Source organism: Dipodomys spectabilis, unplaced genomic scaffold (genome assembly GCF_019054845.1).
Source record: "Dipodomys spectabilis isolate Male_0828 unplaced genomic scaffold, ASM1905484v1 ptg000301l, whole genome shotgun sequence".
In the NCBI taxonomy this organism is placed as follows: domain Eukaryota; kingdom Metazoa; phylum Chordata; class Mammalia; order Rodentia; family Heteromyidae; genus Dipodomys; species Dipodomys spectabilis.
Genome location: NW_024870978.1, coordinates 8,787,154 through 8,798,827, shown reverse-complemented (window position 1 = coordinate 8,798,827; position 11,674 = coordinate 8,787,154). Strand labels below are relative to the sequence as shown.

General features: G+C 41.7%; 1 pseudogene; it reads right to left on the bottom strand.

Annotated features, from left to right (window-relative positions):
* Positions 1 to 735: 735 nt before the first annotated feature.
* LOC122127439 lies at positions 736 to 9,259 on the bottom strand (annotated as a pseudogene).
* Positions 9,260 to 11,674: the final 2,415 nt, after the last annotated feature.

Genomic DNA, 11,674 nt, shown 5'->3' with positions numbered 1-11,674 from the left:
CCAAGGCCACCCTGGGCCTTCCACTGGGCTCCATCCTTGAAAAGCTGCCTAATGGAGGGAGGTCAGGAAGATCTGCATTTACAAGTTTCCCAGAATGTGCTAGAACTTTTTTGGGTCAGTTTTATAGAACTTTCTTGGTCAGTTATATTCCACCTCAATCTCTCCAGTATTTTCCAAGCAGATCAAGTCACTTGCAGATAATGAAGAAGCTTTGTGACCCAGGGGTCCATGGCTTGGAATCAAAGATAGTATCAGGAGGCCCAGGGGTCTCGTGTATGGTAGAGATGTCCAGGTGATTTGAGTTTCTGACCTTCCTGTTCTCCATGAGGCCTGAGCAGTGCGGAGGGCAACGAGGAGGTGTCTTCTACAATAGCCACTGAAGTGAGGGAGGCAGAAGTTCAGCTGTTCCAATGGGCAGATGTGGAGAGGTTTCTAGAAGGGGATCAAGTCCACTGCTTTGGGCAGGAGTATCAGTACAGAAAGCAACAGAGAAATTAATTTTCTTTTCTGACTACTGAAAAGTGGAAAGATGCTCAAGTTTACCATTTAAAGGAACAATAGACATTTCTAAAATCTCTGTCTAAACTTTGGTTTTCTTTAAAAAACACACAAAAAACCAGGTCATCACAAAAAGTAATGTAAATGGAGGCTGTAGGCAGGTACTGTTCTGTCCGTGGCAGTCTTTTGTGTAAAGTAAGGCGTATTGGAGCTCCAATTTAACTGATGCAGTGGGGTTTACTGGCTATGCATGCCGAAGCAGTGCAAGTCGTCCGTGCCCTTGCTGTCGAAGCCTGGAAGGGGCTGACCATACTTGTCCACGCACCAACAGAAGCCCCGCTTTCTGCCTTTGGAGGGGCGACACTGCTTCTTCTTATAAAATCCTTTCTTGTCGCAGTTGGGGATGTGCACACCCCTGGGACTCAGCACATTGGGGAACTTCAGGTGATTCAGGGTGTCTTGCATCTCTCTAAGGAAGGGACCGTATTCTATCTCCAGTTTGGACTCCGAGGAGAAGGTCTGGGTGTCCGTGCTCTGGGACTCATAGTCGACTTTGTAGTGCTGGCTGTCCTTTGTGTGACCTTTCTTGATGGTGTCCAGCTTCGCGTGAATGGAATGGAACTTGGATTCAGGCACCCTATGTGTGCTGGGAGGGGCATGGCTCTCCAAGCTCCCCGTGCCTAGGTCCTCCTCTGACTCACTAGCATTTCCTGAGGCAGAGGGCGCCAGCAGCAGGTAGGCGCTCAGCCGGCCAGGACGCTGGCATTGGCGCAGAACCCGCGGCCATCCAGCAGCGCCTGCAGTGGGCGTGGCTCGGTTGGTGGCAGCTGGCAGCTGAGCCCCTAGCTGCAGAGTTCTGTGTAGACACCTCACGGCTGGCCCTCCCGCAGAGCACATGTCAGGCAGCTGCCACAGCCTGGCTCGCGCACCAGCTCGGCACACGCAGGCACTGCAGGCAGAGGCTCGCACTGGGCCAGCGCGATCCCATCACAGTGCTCGCATTGCAAGATGGGACCCTCGTCACCGGTGGCCTGAGGAGCAGGGCCAGGGTGGTGAGTAGAGCTGCCCTGAGCGCCGGGCGCCGCCGGAAGCATGACGCCCATTGCAGGGGCCAACTGGAGTAAGCAGTTACTGGGTCAAGGCAAGCAGTGTGAGATTGTAGGATCTGGAGCGCAACTACCGGTGCTCGGCGTGCAGCTGCCCAGCTTCCACCTCAGTACCTATAAGTTCTAATGTCACCCTTTTTCTGTCTTATAGTAGTTTGGCTGATTTTAATGTAGTTAATCCATTTTGAGTTGATGTTAGTGCAAGCAGAGATCCACTTCCAGTTTTCTGCCTATTGATGTCCAGTTTTCCCAACACCAATAGTTGAAGAGGCTATGATGTCTGTGTATGTGTGGTGTGTGTGTGTGTGTGTGTGTGTGTGTGTGTGTGTGTCTGTGTCTGTGTCTGTGTTTCTGTGTGTCTGTGTGTCTGTGTCTGTGTCTGTGTGTGTCGGTCGTGGGGCTTGAACTCTCGGCCTCGGAGCTATCCCTCAGCATTTCATCTCCAGGCTAGTACTTGAACAACAGTTCCACTTCCCATTTTCTTGTGGTTTATTGGAGCTAAGAGTCTCATCGACTTCCCTGGCCCTGCCGGCTTTCAACAACCATTCTCAGATCTCAGCCTTCTGATTAGCTAGATTAAAGGCATGAGCCACAGTCACCCGGCAAGGCTATGTTTTTTCCACATTACATCTTTCACTCTTTTGTCGAATATCAGATGATTGTAAGTATGTAGTTTTATTTCTGGGTCTTTTCATCTTTTTTAATACGTTTTTTTTTTGTAAAAATAATGTACAAAGGGATTGCAGTTACATAAGGTAGGTAATGAGTTCATTTCCTCTCAAGCATTGATACTACCTCCTTTGTTTTTCCCCTACCATCCCTACCCTTCCACCTCCATAACTACTCCTTTCCATCCCTCCTTCCCACTCCCTGCCTAAATTGTAAAGTTCGTTTTTGAACATAGTGTCTTGATCTCATTGTTAAAATGGGTCAAACTGTATCCCTAGTTAAGCATTTGGTTTTTTCCCTTCACCTCCCAAAGCTAGAGAAATGTACATACAAGATACAGGGCACCAACATCAAAGAAACAAAAAAAAAAACACATAAATTAGGTTACAAGATTGGGTGGAAGAATGATGACTGTTGACTTAATTTAATAAGTATTCTATAGTTTTTAATGGTAAGGTTTATTAACTCAAAGGGGGAGAAAAAACATTCAGAATAGTGGAATGTGGCTACTACTCATTTGATGTGTTTGGATAGATTATGATTAATAAAAATATATCTATTAATTCCCAGTGGTAGACTGCTATGTTAACTGGGAGGAGACTTTGGTAATGCCAGGGGTTTGAATACTGGTAATGAAGCAGAATATGAGGGGAGAGCATTTGCTAAAGATGTAACTTCCTAGGCTCATACTAAATACATTGAAGTAGAATGCTAAGTACTGATCGACTGAGCACCAAATTTTATTTGTTGACTTTTTGTTTTGTGAAGTCCAGGGATTTGAACCTAGAGCCTGGGTGCTGTCCTTTAATTTTTTCTCAAGGCTAGTGCTCTACCAGTTGAACCACAGCTTCAAGTCCATAATTTTGGTGGTTAATTGGAGATGAGTCTTTCCAAATTTCCTCTTTGGGCTTGCTTCAAACGTGATCCTCAGGTATCAGCCTCCCGAGTAGCTCGCATTCCAGTTGTGAGCCACCAGAACCTGGCTAGAATCACATTTTAAAAGTGTTCTCTAGGTGAATCAGATGTGTCTAGGTACTATGTGAGCATTTTGGTTCCAGTGGGTTATGTCAGATTTAGAATAACATCAGAATTTTTCTTCTTGTAACTCGCAGCATCCAATATCTATATAATTTATTCAGATCTTCATGTCTGATTTTTTTTCTTCATTGTACCTTTTTATTCTTACTTCACAAGCAAGCACATCAGTGATGTTTTCCTTTTCTGAAGCAAGTTACATCCTTTCCCATCAATGAGGGATGTACTTGCTGCTCTTACTGCCTGGGATACCTGCTTCTAGTTAATTGCATGGATGATGGCTCTCAGGTTAACTATCTCCTCCTCAGGAATATCTCCTCACATAACCGCTGTGAAGTTGTTGCCACAAAACTACCAATGTCATGTCTCTGATTTATAAAAATTATCATTATGATTTCTGGTTTTCTTTTCAGCATGAAATTGATGAGGAGAGAGCCACATTCACTTGTTTCTCCAACACCTATAATAGTGCCTGGTCCTTAGTGCTCAGGAGCCTTGCATAGGGATCAGCCTTCTCCAGCTCAATTTATCTTAGCTTCTGGTCAAGACAGCACTTGAAGCTGATGTCTGGTGACTAGCAGTCATTCCCTCTCATTCTTTGTGCCTTTCTGTGTTGCTGAGTCCACCTCAGAGCAAGATCAGTGCCTGACACCTATTTGCTGCTATGGAAAGATGGTTATGACATCATACAAGTTATGGGCATTGTTTTGTGAAACTGTGTGCAGAGACGCATCTCCACACAAGTTCTCCAAGGCAAGTGTCTCCCATGCCCAGGAGTCCATTCCACAACACAGCATCCTAACTATCACCTACTCCCTAATGCACTCAGTGTATGTTCCCATTTCCATTAAAAAAAGAAAATTCAAGATATGCCTTTGATGATTTGTCATTGAATTACTGAAACAAAGTATATAATTTTGGGGCTAGGAAGGTGGCTTAGTGGTAGAGTGCTTGCCTTGCATGCATGAGGCTCTGAGTTCGATTCCTCAGAACCACATAAGCAAAACGAAAATAAGCTGGAAGTGGCCCTGTGGCTCAAGTGGTAGAGCGCTAGCCTTGAGCTGAAGAGCTGATGGATAGCACCCAGGCCCAGAGTTCAAGCTGACAACCGGACCCCAAAAAAAGCATATAATTTTATGTATTTGTAAGTCTATGTCCATCTCTCTTGAGCCCTTGGCATATTTCTATGTGTTTGCAGCTTGGGAAGGGAAATAAGGTTTAATTCAGGATAGTCAAAAACATTTTGGGAGGGAATGCCAACTTTCCATCTGATGTTCTACAGATGGCCATCTTGTCACAGGAACTGAGTAGACTGTCATAGCATAAGAGGCTTGTCCTGATTTCTACTGACTTTCCTCTGGGGTCACAGAGTGTGATCCTACTGCATACGTGTCGCTTGGCTACACTCGAGGGACCAGGTCTTCTCTGAAAATCTAGTGGCATGGGGGTAAGAGAAACTAAAACTCAGAACCCAGCTTCCCACATCACTAGGATTACAGGCCTGAGTCTCATATACTAACTCATAACTGCCTTTTTATACATCGTGTAGCCTGTTTCATTATATTCACCTCATAGACAGATATACAAATATATGTTTATATTTATCCATCTATTTATAATCAGTGTTATATCTAGAAACACAAAAATATATATTCATATAATTATAATCAAAGTTATATTACCACTTTCCCCAATAATATTTTACACTAATATTATGTGAAAAAATACTTAAGATTGAAAAAGTTAAAAGCCCTTGTAGTATGAAAAATCATATTTGATCTTATATATCATATAATATACTGTACAAAATGTAATGAATATAACATGTATTTCCATATAACTGATTTAATTGCTTCTTGATTTTGTGTTTGTCGATCTATATAAGCCTTCTTTCTTCTATTGATGATGGCTTATACTTTCCAGTGTCGATATTTCTTATGTATTTTGTCAAATATATTCAGCCCTAAGTAGAATTTTTATGTTAATGGAGCCAAATTTTTCTTCAATATTTCCCAAAGCGCAATGAATATGTGTATAGAATTGAACTCACTGTTGGAAGAAAGTCCCACATACCACTATAAGTATTGTAGCATTTGTCCCAATTGACAGAACAGCTTTCTAGGTCATCTGATCTGGTATGTCCTAGATCTTTTGTAGCCACCTTATCACCCCATGCAGGCATGGCCTGGCTTCCTTGCAACTCCCTGTGCATTTAATCATTCCCTTTATATCCAGTAGGCTCTCTTGATCATCCCACTGTCACTCTGTTTTCCCACACACAGAACACATGTGCATGGTGCTTTACATTGTAGGTTGAAAAAAAAACACATTTAAGGCTCATGAATTATATAATATAACATAAACACTGACATTTTAATAACGTTAGAAAAATAACTAGAATGATCATTTTACAACAATCAGGACCAAAAAGAAATATAACGATTTTCTAAAGAAGGGGGGAAGCAATCTCTAAATCTGGATTGTCTTCTAAGTTGGCTTCAGACACAAATTCTGCCTCAGAGTCCTCAAAAGGATCTACTTCCTCATTAAAGGCAGTATTTTCTTCCCGAGTCTAGGGAGGGACAGATCTTATTTCTCAATTGGAAATTGGATCCCCAGCAGAAGGACAGATTGGTCTGGATATTCTGTGAGGACAGATTCCCTTTCCTCAACTGAATCTAGACTTTGACCCTAAATTACTGGTTTTCTTGAACATAGACTGGGGTCATTTTCCATTAGCACATATTTACCCTGCATTCCAGGACCAAAACATTTTTTACTGGTTTGGATGTGATCTAGGTGAATTGTGAACATCAATGGAAGACATTCTGGATCATCTTCTTCCTTGGTGGTATGTGCAGGTACACCTATATCACATGTGGAGTTCAGAACCAGTGGGATGTCCACAGGACTCAAAACCTAGTTGGGCCTTTCTACACATTGAAAAAAGCCTCTATGTTCACATGCTTTTGGAGTCCAGTTTTGGCTTCCAATCTCCATCAGTCATCATAGGCGACATCACTGATGGGTTCTTTATCTGGAGTTCAGCAGGAAGTTCTCTACAGTGACACAAACATAAGAATGTAAATAGGTACAGGAGTCTTAGAGTAGACTCTAGAAGTTAAAGTGTGACTAAACTTTTATAAGGATTTAGTAGGAGAAGCTGTAGAACTTGAGTTTGGGCTGAACACTGATGAGAAGGTAGGGTGTTTCTAATGAGTGGTTATGTCCAAGTTCTTTTAAAAAGGGAACAGACATTACCCAGCATAGAACATCCATAAAAGAACATTTTGCCAAGCTGGGTAGTACAAAGGGCTCTTGGCAAAGCAGGCCCATCCCTTGAGACCTAGGTTCCATCCCTACTCAAAAGCTCTAAGGCATCTAAACAAGGACTATTTACTCTTTTCCTTGGTCTCACGGGTCATGCATTGCTCCAGCTGGTCCAGAAGAATATGTAAGCAGAACAGCAAGTCTGAAGAGGGCATGTTGAGCTTGTCATACTGTGTAAGTTTTTTCAGGATGTCAAGTTTCTTGTGCTCATAAAAATCATCAGGGTAGAAATCCATCCAAATATTTAAGATGGAACAATTGATGCTGTGGGCAGATTGGTGACAAGGAAAATGAGAGTCTGCCCTCTCCATCCTGAGCCTTCTACCATAGACCCTTTGTGGCAGGACTAGAATGCTGGGAAGTGGGAAGAGACTCCTGGAAGCAGAATTCTCCTCACAACCCACTTCTAGAAATTTCTAATGCAACCCTCCAAAATTCTCCCTGTGATGGGCAGAGAAAGTTGTTTCCCCACTGTGTCTGAGTTGCTACACACAACCCTCTCTGTCATCGAGGGATTGTTATCCATGCTGGCCTGGTCATAAACAGAAAACCCTGTCATAAAAATGGCTACAGCAGCGCTGAGCACAGGTGGCTCATGCCTGTAATCTTAGCTACTCAGGAGGCTGAGATCTGAAGATCCCAGTTCAAAGCAACTCTAGGCAGGAAAGTGTGTGAGACTCCTATCTCAATAATCCACTAGAAAACTAGAAGTGGCACTGTGGCTGAAACAGTAGAGCACTCGCCTTGAGCTGAAGAGTGCAGGGACAGTGTACAGGTGCAGAGTTCAAACCACATGACCAACAAAAACAAAAGTGACTAAAGCGAAAAGAGCAGGTGTATGGCTTACTTTGTAGAGCACCTACCTAAAATTCATGAAGCCCTGAGTTTAATTGCTAAGATTGAGAGGAGGAAAGAATATGAAGGAATGGAAGGAAGAAAAGAAGGAAGGGAGGAATTTTGATATAACCAAATACTGGAAAGATGTGAAGTATTAAAGGTATCACAAGTATTTTATATGAAAAGATAGATTGTTCACTAAAAGGCAAATTATAAAATGTGGAATTCAGGCTAAAATACATGTACAGTTTTGTTTTTCTGTAAAGTGATACTTACGTGCCTCTTTAGTTTAAAAGTAGTAAATGAGTTTGAAAAATGGAGTTGTTAGAAATGAATCATTATATCTTATCACTTTTTCTGCTACATTCACCACCTACAAAATTGGAACAATGTTCATCATTTTAATTATTAATGTATTAATTTTATCTTTCATCTTTAGTGTATAGTCTATTGTGCACATCGTTTGTTTGAACTCTTTTTTTTGTTTGTTTTTTGTCCATGATGGGTCCTGAACTCTGGGCCTGGGCACTGTCCCTCAGCTCTTCACCTCAAGGATATCACTTTACCACTTGAACCACAGTGCCACTTCTGGCTTTTCTGCTTATGTGGTACTGAGAAATCGAACCCAAAGGCTCATACATGCAAGGCAAGCACTCTACCACTTAGCCACCTTCCCAGCCCTGAAATCTTTATTTTTTCCTTCAGACATAGGCTTGAATACAGGGCATGGGTGCTGTCCCAGAGCTTCTTTGCTCAAGTTTAGCACTCTGCCATACAAGATTAAACCATAGTGCCATTTCTTGTTTTTAGTGGTTAATTGGAAATAGCAGTCTCATGGGAACTTTTCTGCCCAAGACTGGCTTTGAACTTACATCCTCATTTCTCAGCCTCCTGAGAAGGTAGGATTACAGGCGTGAGCCACCTGTACCCTTGTGCTCATTTATTTTCTTTTAAATGTTATATAAGTTTAGTTCCCCCACCCAAATACGTGCAAACTGAGATGCAAATTGGCTTTAAATAAACCACTAGTTGAGGATGCTGAAATTACAAATGATGGCAAATTGTTTTTAACATTTTTTAATATGAGAAGCTTGAACTGAGGGCCTGATTGAAATCCCTATTCTCTTGTGCTCAAGGCTATCACTCTACTAGTTTGGCCCACAGGGCCCTTTTAGTTTCTTGGTAACCAGTTAATGAGATAATAGTCTCACAGACCTTCTTACCCAGGCTGTTATTAATCCTCGATTATCAGATCTCAGCCACCTGAGTTGTTATGATTACAGGCATGAGAAACTGTCACCAGTTTTTTAAAAAGCAACAACAGATTACTTTAGGGGAGGATGGAGGAGGAGAAGCTAGCGGCTAAACAAGCTCTCACATAGAAAATAGTTGTAGTGTTCCACTGAAGAGTCCTAGGTCAGAGAATGACCAAGTGTGCCATCACAGTACAGTTTGGCCAGAGAGGGAAAATCCAGGCAAGGAGACAGATCTGAGCACTTGCCATTAGCTGCAGCTGTGGTGGTGGCGGCAACGGCAGCAGCCTAGCCGCCAAAAGAACAACACAGAGTCTGGGACAATGGTGCCAGACACAGCAGGTGACCGGATTCTACTTAAAACCAGAAAGAACTGATAAGTAGCAGATATCTTCATCCTGCTTATCACAGACCAGAGACAACCCAGGAACCAAGACTCCAGCGTGAGTAGAATCCTGACATACTCACTCCTTCTTAGGGAACAGAGGAGGGAAGGCCACCCTTACCATCCTCACCCCCGGAGACCTCCATATTTGATATTGAAAAGGCCCAGCTGAGCAGCAAGCTCCAACTCAGGCCTTGGAAAAAAAACAAAAGAGTCATTTAGGAGGTCTCAGGCACCTGACCTGACCTGCCAGGCTCAGCTCCTCCCTGGGAAAAGTCACCCAGCCCAGGCAGACAAAGCTCTGCCCCGAGGGGAGTGACTTTCTTCACTGGGTAAACAGAACCAGAGGCTGCCCCTCCCTACAGCAGCCTAGACAATCAAGTGAAATTCAGTAAACATAAACCCTGAGAATGGCTCTAGGCTGGGCTCTGTGAGTGTCTCAGAAGTTACCCCTCAGGGAAAAGCTGCAATTTGCTGAAAGGCCTCAATTCTACCCAGAACATAGCCTCATCACAGCATCTTCAAATTAGAGGAAACAGCCATCTCCCTCTTTTGTGAAACTCAAAGCAGATCTCCCTCTCATTGAACTATACTGGGAGGAGGATCACAAAATCCTGATCATTTTTCTGCCTGCTCCAACAAATTGACTTAAGAAACCAATCAAGCCACAGGCAAACCAAACACCACAAGCAGACTAAAGACTCCACCAAGAGACTGGTTACAGATACAGGGAGATACAGGATCTTCACATCTACTTCCCCTCCACCCCCGCAAAAAAAAAGAACTCTTTTTGGTACCTTTTTTAATTTCTAGTGTTTTAAAAAAATTGTTTTCTATTAATTTTTTTCTCCCCTCCTAATTTTTATTTTAGGTGTATGTGTGTGTGAGTGTGTTTTGTTTAAATCTCTACTGACCTTTTGGTCCTTTTATCTTTTTTTTTCTTTTTAATTCTTTTCATTTTTCTTCTGTTTCCTTGTTTTTGTGTGTGACTTATTTGCTGTTCTGCTCATCTTCAGATATATGCCCATTGTCAAATATTAGACCTTACCCCCATTGTATACACATTAATCAAGAATTTTATTACTCAAAGCAAAACTTCTTAGCCTTAAATTCTGTAATAGCAGTATTATCTCTTTAGGCCTATATAATTTTTGAGATTTTTTATTTTTTAGTTTTTCATGTCTCCTTTCTATCCCTCCCCTCCTCTCATCGTATCTTTTTCTTCTCTCAATGTCACCTTAAACTTAGATAATTTTTAAGATTCATTTATTAAACTTAAATATTTGTTTTTCCCATTTTTTCTTGTTCTTTTTTCTCTCTCCTACTATTCTGTCCAATTCATTTCCCTCTTTGAGATTAGAACTTGGTTAAATTCACTCTCCTTTTACCTCTCTACATTCTTCTAATCCTATTTTTCCTCACATTTGTCCCTAAATATAATAATTTCTGGTTTGCCAAATTCGTCCTTGCTGTTGTTAGCCCATTAATCCATAGTTGTTTGATGTTGAATAGATTGTATCTGTTGAAGTAGATTATATCTGTGTCCTTTTGCCTGTGCAACTGCAGGACTTTGGTTGATGCATGCCTTCAAAAAGTATTCTAGCAGAAAACTTTCATATCAAATGGGCAGAACAAGCCAGAAAAACACAAGAAAAATGAAAGTCCTGGTATCTCAACTCCCACTCATGATAACCAGTATTCCAGAGGAGAGTTCCCCAAAAGCTCAATAAATATTACTTGGAAACATGGTGAATGAACAGATAGAAAACCTGCAAAGGACTCAGTGTGAACATGATAGGGAGAGAGAGGAAGCAAACCAAAGATCAATGCAGTAATCTCATGAGCATGAGGAAGCTACTCAAAGATTGATACAGAAATGCATGAATAGGTTGAGAACACTCAAAGAGAAATAAAGGAATTGTGTGAGCAGGCTGAGAACCATCATAGAATTATAGGAATTGCATGAGCAGGCTGAAAACAGACAAAGAGAATGTCAGGAATTGCGTGAACAAGCTGAGAACAGTCAAAGAGAACTACAGGAATTGCATGAAAATGAGGAAGCTAATCAAAGAGTAACACTGGAATTGCAAGGGAGGGACGAGAATAAACAAAGTTCAATAGAGGCATTCATGGAATCCATAAACAGACAGTTGAAAGAATTCAGGGAGACCACAAAGGGAATGCTGAATGGAACCCAACAGAAGGAATGGGAGTATAAGGAAACCATAACCAAACAACTAAGTGATTTGAGAATAAGAACTGAACACCAAATTAAGGAAGTAAAGAAGTCCATTCAAGATCTAAAACAAAGCTCCAACAAAGAATTTGAAGTAATCAAAACCAAACAATTAGAAGGAAAATGAATAAAAAACAAAGAAGAAAGTCTTGACAGTAGGTTAGACCATGCAGAAGATCGAATCTCGGTAAATGAAGACAGCCTAGATATTATACAGAAACAATGTACAACTATCCATGACAAATCCAGAAATATGATAGATATATTCAGCAATTGGAAGACACCATCAGAAGGCCTAATCTGAGAATAATGGGTGTAGAGTAGC